Raw genomic sequence first — 8709 nt, 5'->3', positions numbered from 1 at the left:
AATTGATTTTGGGAAAAAGGGGTGAAAATTTGGATTCCGGGGGTATTTTTGAAAAGAAAATCGAAAATAGGGTGTCGAAACATAATTTAAAAAAGTTGTGCCACGTCAGCAGCCACGTCAACAGCCCCAGCCAACCAGGACACGCCGCGTGGCAAGGAAACACTGACACAGGACGAGCCACATGGGCGATCCGTGTGCGCGTGATCGGACGGCCCAGATCCGTTCCCGCGCGCACGGACGGCTCAGATCAAACGTGCGCATGGACGGCCCAGATTTCACGCGTACGGACAGCCCAGATTCAATTAGGCACGGACGGCCTAGATCGCATCGCGATGGACGACCCAGATTTAATCCCAATTAAATCGCGATCGGACGGTTCATATTTAATCTTGATGGACAGTTGAGATTAAAAGGCAATGGGTATAAATAACCCCACCCACACCTGACCACAAAACCCTAGCCGCTAGTGCCTCGCCGGAGAAGAAGAACCAGACGCCGGAGGAGCCGGCCGCCGCCACCCGACGCCGCACCTGAGAAGTTTTCGACCGCCAATCGAGGTAAATTTTCTCCTCCTGGCTCGTTTTTCGATGCTGAATCCCCCTATGGCCAAACCAAAGCCAAACCACCGCCCAATCGGCCAAAAAATCCCGCCGAAGTCCGGCGGCGCCGCCGCGACTCCCCTCTATTTTTGCCTCCGATGAGCCCTTCCCGACCTCCCTTCGATGAAAATTTTATACCACTGTGATCACTGTTCTTTTCTCTACAGGTTGATCAGAGCCAAACATCAAAATGCGACTCACGCCGGAGGAGTTGCCGCACCCAAGAGCACCGCCGCCGGTAAGTCTCGGTTTTTTGTGATTTTTTTACCCACCGAGGGCCCTAGGGTTGTTTTATAGTAGGAACCAATGCAAGTTTGGCCGAATTCGGCCGAAAACGGCCAACCTGAGGCGGATCGCCGTGTCGAAATTCTGATATTGGCCGAAAGGGGCCCTAGGTCTGATTTGGGATTTTTTGGGACACATGCAGGTATCGGTAGTGCGTTTCAGTTTTCTGGAAAAAATTCAGAAAAATTAGGAACAGCCCGTAGGCGCACTGTAGAGTCGATTTCAGACCCCGAAATAAGTAAAGACCCTCACCCTATTTTCTATCACAGTATTAAAGCTTAATAAATAATTAAACAATATTTTGTGACTTTATAGACGTGAAATTGATTAAGGTTGCCAATGGAGTCCGAATCTGGTACATTATTGGTCAATTGTCATTTGATCTATTTTTCAGTATTAAATGCAATATGATGTTTGATATATTTATTTTATGGTCTCATATGCATGAATTATGGTTTCTTTTATTATGGTTGGTATTATGGTGAACCCGATACTGTGTGTCTTGTTGGGTGTCAATTACTGGTTTACAGGTTTGTGTATGATTGGATGATTAAGACTAAGGAAAAGGGCAAAAAGATTATGTGAATTGATGAGTGGATAATGTGGACAGCCTTACTAGATATCCTGGAAGATGGTGGACGGACCGGATCCGTAAGGAACCCTACCGGGAACGTGGTCTCTTATACCGGATGGGGTATGGAGACCTTATGTTTTTTGGTGCCCATACCGGACGGCGTATGGGGACGGCCCGTTTCACCCTCATACCGGACGGGGTATTGAGGTTCATAGTTTTGGTGCCCATACCGGACGGGGTATGAGGACGGCCCTGGAACCAGGTTGTAAATGTTAATGGTTCACATGTAGCGAGGACCCCCTATGGATCCCCATGGATACTAGTAGACTGGTAAAAGAGAAAATCTGTTTTCTGATGATTGAAATGTAAAGGTATGATATGTGTTATGTTATAAAGTGTATATAATTTCATGATATTAAAGGTTATTGTTTTCATAGGTTATTTTCATGAATCTCACTGAGATAAGTGGACAGTAAACGTTTTTATGTGAATAAATGAGTTTGTTATAAATTATGCTCCATTGGTCGTTTTTGTTTTCTACCGACCTTTACTTCTGTGGCAGTGAGATAGTGTGATGTCTTTACTGGGCTAGTGTAGCTCATTCCTTACTTAACCATTTCAGATCAGGAAGACGTGGTTCCCGAGCTCGTTCCGTAGGAAGACGGCGAGTTAGATGCTTAAGGACTTTATAGCTCTATTGATAGTTTTTGTTTCGAGTATCTCTTTTAATTAGCTTATTCTTTCATATTTTGAGTACGTTTTTGGTTATTGTGTAAGGGATGTTAATCAAAATTTTTATTACACTTCCACATTTGAGATTTTTAATACATACATCTTCATTTAAAATTTCGGGGCTGTTACAGTTGGTATCAGAGCTGCGTTCCTCAGACCCATCCCTTACACAATAATGCTTAGAGAAATACTCACCGATAAGTCGTTACTCAACCATTCCTTATGAAATACAGGTGCAAATAAATGAGGAGAGGAAGACCCCCACTAAATCGAGCGGCCCGGGATAATTCGCTTCGAGAGGATGTAGACAGATTATTTGAGATGATGGAAGGGTTCATAGCTGCCCAGCAAGGGCGAGAGGAGAGAAGGGAGTTACCTGACCCTCATCCATTACCGCAGGTTGAGCCTCCGCTATAGCAGGCTGATCCCGAGCCACCCCGGCACGAGCCTGCTCCTCCACAGTACCACCGGTACCACTGCCGCAGTACAACCCGGTACCCCAGCCACGGTACTACCCGACACCGCCACAGTACAGTCCAGTGTCCCCATCATATCAGCAAGTGCCACCACAGGACCCCCCAGTCTATCCCCAGCCGGATCCAGTCCCTCTACCATAGGACCTCGCTCCTTCCTTGATCGACCCAGGCTACATAAAGGGGTACAGGAGACTGAACCCCTCCACCTTTGCAGGGGGATCCTCTTTTGAAGAGGCCCAGCACTGGCTAGCGGAGATTGAGAGAGCTTTTAGGACCTTAGGAGTAGTTCCTGAGCAGAGAGCTACCCTTGCTTCCTACATGCTGGTAGGGGAAGTAGGACGTTGGTGGGAGCTCAAACAGACCACCCTACCTACACAAGTCACTTGGGAGCAGTTCTTAGCTGCCATCCATGCGGAGTATCTCCCTGAGCACATCCGACACCTAAAAGAAATGGAGTTTGTTCAACTGGTTCAGGGAAACATGACAGTATCAGAATATGCCCGTAAGTTCCTAGAGCTGGGCCGATACTCCCCAGAGACATTGATGGATGAGGGCCGAGAGGCCAGGAGATTTCACTAGGGTCTCCGCCCGGAGATCAGGCAATACTTGTTGGTACTGGAGCTCAAAACATATTCAGCAGTCCTAGCAAAGGCACAGATCATGGAAAGGAGCTTCAACACCCATCTTCAGCCAGGAGGGAATTCCCGACCCTCAGCTCCGTTCCGCAGGCCAGCACCTACTGCGTCTGCCTAACCAAATAAGAGGCAAGACCAGCCATCCAGGCCCCTCCTCAGGCTCCTAGGGCAGCACGTGGGAAGATCTGTCAGCACTGCGGCAGAGATCACGGGGACCGACCCTGCTACCGCCTCAACAACACTTGTTGCATATATGGCAGTGCCCAGCACTATGCAAGAGAATGCCCGAGGAACCAGAATCAAGGAAAGCCTCCTATCTAGGGCAGAGCTTATAACCTTACCCAACAGGATGCCGACGCCGACCCGGATGTGATACAGGGTATGTATACTATCTGTGACCATATTGCTCATGTTTTATTTGACACTAGTGCATCGCATTCTTTTGTTTCACATGTTTTTGCTTCCAAAATAATGTATCACCTAATAAACTTGATTTATTGTTATTTGTGTCTACTGCCGGAGGTGAAACACTACTAGGAGAAGTTATCTACAGGACTTGTGTCGTGGAGATAGCAAATAGGAAACTGAGTATAGACCTGATAGGATTAGACACGGGAGATTTTGATGTAATCTCAGGAATGGATTGGCTAGCGGTGTATCACGCCACCATAGATTGCTTTAACAAGAAAGTTGTATTTAATCCTCCTAACGAGGAGTCATTTACAAATTAATAAAATCATTCAGTACTTATTTCTTGATGGCAAGTTTTCTTAACTTCTAATGCCTTAATCTTGTTATTTTCTCTGACTAGGCAAGTCCAAGAAGAAAATTTGTATTCAAGATATTTCGGTAGTCCGAGACTTTTCCGATGTATTTCCGGACGAATTGCCTAGTCTGCTAGTGGACAGAGAAATCGAGTTCACCATAGACCTATAGCTAGGTACCCAGCCCATTTCGGTTGCTCCTTACCGCATGAGCCACATTGAGATGGAAGAGCTGAGGAAATAGATCACTGAATTGCAAGACAGTGAATTTATTAGACACAGTGTGTCCCCTTGGGGTGCCAGAGTCACTTTTGCAAGGAAGGGGGATGGAACGTTGAGACTGTACATTGATTACAGAGGATTGAACAAGGTCACGATCAAGAACAAGTATCTCATTTCCCAGATTGATGACCTCTTCGATCAGCTGCAGGGTGCACAGGTCTTCTCTAAAATAGACCTGCGATCAGGTTACCATCAGGTGAAGATAAGAACAGAAGACATCCCCAAGATGGCCTTCTGAACCAGGTACGGACACTATGAGTTCCTGGTCATGCCATTTGGGCTAACCAATGCCCCAGTAATCTTTATGGATATGATGAACAGGGTCTTCAAAGAGTTCTTGGATCAATTTGTTATCGTGTTCATCGATGACATCTTAGTCTACTCAAAAAGCAGAGAAGAACATACTCACCATCTTGCCCAAGTTTTGCAGGTCCTCAGAAACAAGAAGTTATATGCAAAGTTGAGTAAATGTGGATTCTGGCTTGAGCAGACCGCCTTCCTAGGACACATCATATTGAAGGAAGGGGTGTCAGTGAATCCCGAAAAGGTTGAAGCAGTACTTGGCTGGGAGAAGCTGACATTAGTTAAGGAAATCCGCAGCTTCCTGGGAATGACAGGTTATTACCGCAGGTTCATTGAAGGATTCTCCAGTCTAACAGCTCCTCTAACCTGACTCACAAAGAAGAATGCCAAGTTTGAGTGGAATGAGGATTGCGAAAGAAGTTTTTCAGAATTAAAGAAGCGGCTGACTACTGCACCCGTGCTAGCTTTACCGAGTGGATCGGGAGGATATACAGTTTATAATGATGCCTCCTATCTGGGCCTAGGTTGTGTCCTGATGCAACATGGAAACGTTATAGCATATGGGTCCAGACAGTTAAAGAATAATGAGAAGAACTATCCCACCCATGACTTGGAGCTTGCCGCAATCATACACACCTTGAAAACCTGGCGCCATTATTTGTATGGAGAGACCTTTCAGATCTATACCGATCATAAGAGTTTGAAACACATATTCACTTAGAAGGATCTCAACATGAGTCAGAGAAGGTGGATGAAACTCCTTAAGGAATATGATTGTGATATCTTATACCATCCGGGTAAGGGTAACTTGGTAGCAGATGCTCTCAGCAGGAAAAGTGCAGGTATCTTAGCCCATTTGATGGTTTCAGAATGCAGGCCAATTGGGGCCATGCAACAGGTTTGACTTCAGGATCTGAAAAGAGTCACATGTTTGGGCCGCCTGACAGTCCAGCTCGAGTTAATCCAGAGAATAAGGGAAGCCCAGTCAGTCGACCCCGCCCTGGCAGCCCGCAAGAAGGATGTAGAACAGGGAGTGAGTTCAGAATTCCAAATCTTTACCGATGAATTACTTCGTTTCTAAGATAGGGTGTGTGTCCCAGATGACAGTGAGTTAAAAAGAGACATCATGACGGAGTCCTATAGCTCGAAGTTTGCCATGCATCCAGGAAGCACCAAAATATACCAAAGCATGCGACCCTGATTTTGGTGGAATGGGATGAAGAGAGACATAGCCGACTTTGTATCTAAATGCTTGTTATGTCAGCAGGTCAAGGCAGAGCATCAGCACCCAGGTGGGTTACTTCAGCCCTTACCGATCCCGGAGTGGAAGTGGGAACATATCACCATGGACTTCGTATTGGGGCTACCTAAGGCACGTTCAGGACATGATGCCATATGGGTAATTGTTGACCGACTTACCAAGTCTTCCCACTTCCTAGCCATCAGGATGACCGATTCCTTGGACAAGTTGGCAAGGATGTATATCCGGGAGATAGTCAGATTGCATGGAATTCCAGTGACAGTAGTATCCGACAGGGATCCCAAGTTCACTTCTCGATTTTGGAGTAGCTTTCAGCAAGCTATGGGAACAAAGTTGTCTCTTAGTACTGCCTTCCATCCCCAGACTGATGGACAATCAGAAAGGAAGATTCGTATACTTGAAGATATGCTCTGAGCTTGTGTCCTAGACTTTGGGGGCCATTGGGACGACCATCTACCCCTGATAGAGTTTGCCTACAACAACAGCTACCAAGCAAGCATCGGCATGGCTCCATATGAGGCGTTATATGGGCGCCCGTGCAGATCACCGATTTGTTGGGAGGAAATGGGCGATAGATGATTGTTCGGCCCGGAGTTGGTAGAGGAGACCACGTCCAAAATAGTTAAAATCAGAAAGAACATTCATATAGCTCAGAGTAGGCAGAAGAGTTATGCAGATACCCAGAGAAGAGACTTAGCATTTGAGAAAGGCGACCGAGTGTTTCTTAAGGTCGCTCATTTCAAGGGAATTAGTAGGTTCGGCAGGAGGGGAAAATTAAACCCCCGATTTATCGGACCTTTTGAAATCTTAGACAGGATTGGTACTGCTGCCTACAGACTAGCACTGCCTCCAGAGCTCTCCAGAGTCCACAACGTATTCCACGTATCCATGTTACGTAAGTACAACCCGGATCCTTCTCATGTCTTGGCTCATGAACCGCTTCCACTCCAAGAGGACTTGTCTTATGAAGAAGTACCAGTCGGTATCACGGACCGAAAGAGCAGGATACTCCGCAACCGAAAAATATCATTTGTAAAGGTCGTGTGGCAGAACCACACGCCCAGGGAGGCTACCTGGGAGGTAGAATCAGATTTTAGAGCCCAGTATCCCCATTTATTTGACCAAGAGTAAGAGGCAAATTTGGGAGACCAAATTTCTTTAAGGAGGGGAGAGTTGTAATACCCAAATATTTTATTTTTATTTTTATTTTTGTATTTGAATTTTTAGTTTAATTTTTTATATATTTAATTTATAAGATTTTAATTTAATTTAATTTAATTTAATAAAAATAATAATAATAATAATGATAAAATTGGGTAAAAATATTATTTGGATTTAATTGAAATTGATTTTGGGAAAAAGGGGTGAAAATTTGGATTTCAGATGTGTTTTTGAAAAGAAAATCGGAAACCGGGGGTAGAAACGCAATTTAAAAAAGTTGTGCCACGTCAGCAGCCACGTATCTAAATGAGACAAGTTTACTATAAATCAATGCTCTAAGAATAACTTAGAGAGTATGGGAATACAAAGATTCGTTATGCTTCAGCTATAGGGAGTCTTATGTATGCACAGGTTTGTACGCGTCCAGATATTGCGTACATTGTTAGGATGTTAGGTAGATATTTAAACAATCTAAAAATGGATCTTTGGAAAGTAGCCAAATGTGTCATGTGGTATCTACAAAGAACAAAAGATTATATACTCATATATAGGAGGTCAAATAAGTTGGAAATCATTAGTTATTCTAGTTTTGATTTCACCGAATGTCAAGATAATAGAAATCTGCATCATGTTATATCTACTTATTTGTTGGGGGAGCTATTTCCTAGATGCTAAGCAAACACTTGTAGCTTATTCTACTATGCCAGTAGAGTTTGTAGCTTATTATGAGGCATCCAATCATGAAATATAATTGCGAAATTTTATCAGTGGGTTGCGTATTGTTGATGACATAAAAAAACTATTAAAGATATTTTGTGACAATAAGTCTGCAGTTATGTATTCAAACAACAACAGGAGCTTGACGAAGTCAAAACATACACATATCAAGTTCTTCGTTATTAAAAAAAGAGTTCAAAGTAAATATATATCGATAGAGTACATTAAAACAAACTCCATGATTGCAGATCTGCTCACTAAGGGATTACCACTTAAGGTCTTTCATGAGTACACTGCTCATATGGGTGTTGTATTCTTAGATGATGTATAGGTTCAGTGGTAGTTTTGTACCATAGTTACGACATGTCATAAACTTTATAGTTTGGTTTTGGTTTTGGTTTTGGTTTATATGATTTTATTCCAGTTTTTATATTTTATTTTTATTTATATATATTATCTCTGAGTTTTTTTACAGTTGATCTCATTAAAGTTAAGATAGGACTAGTTGAAAATAAGCATGCTTAGATCACATAACATGTAATTTTCATACTGCACATCTATACTTGTCTACGTCGTTTGGTTATACTGATATACGTGACCATTGATGGGTTTAGCTACATTAGTTGTAACGAAAGCCACTTTGATCTTATGTCATTATGATCGATTGACGAGATTGTTTGGTAATGCATTCAAGTATTAATAACACGGTTTTAAGTACTCCTACAGTTATTTAACGCATAGTGAATATATCACATAAAGTCTAAATTAGAGATTGTTGGATTTTTTCTAACATGTGGGCTTAATATGGGCCTTAGTATGCGTATCAGACTATCAATTTAATGAGGTCGTTTAAAATTAATTAAATATAGTTAAACAGTATTGGACCTTAATACATTGGGTTTAAGTATGAACTTATAATG

This window comes from Carica papaya, chromosome 8, assembly GCF_054855325.1.
Source record: "Carica papaya isolate Zhongbai chromosome 8, ASM5485532v1, whole genome shotgun sequence".
Lineage (NCBI taxonomy): Eukaryota > Viridiplantae > Streptophyta > Magnoliopsida > Brassicales > Caricaceae > Carica > Carica papaya.
Note: the sequence above shows the minus strand (reverse complement) of the source record.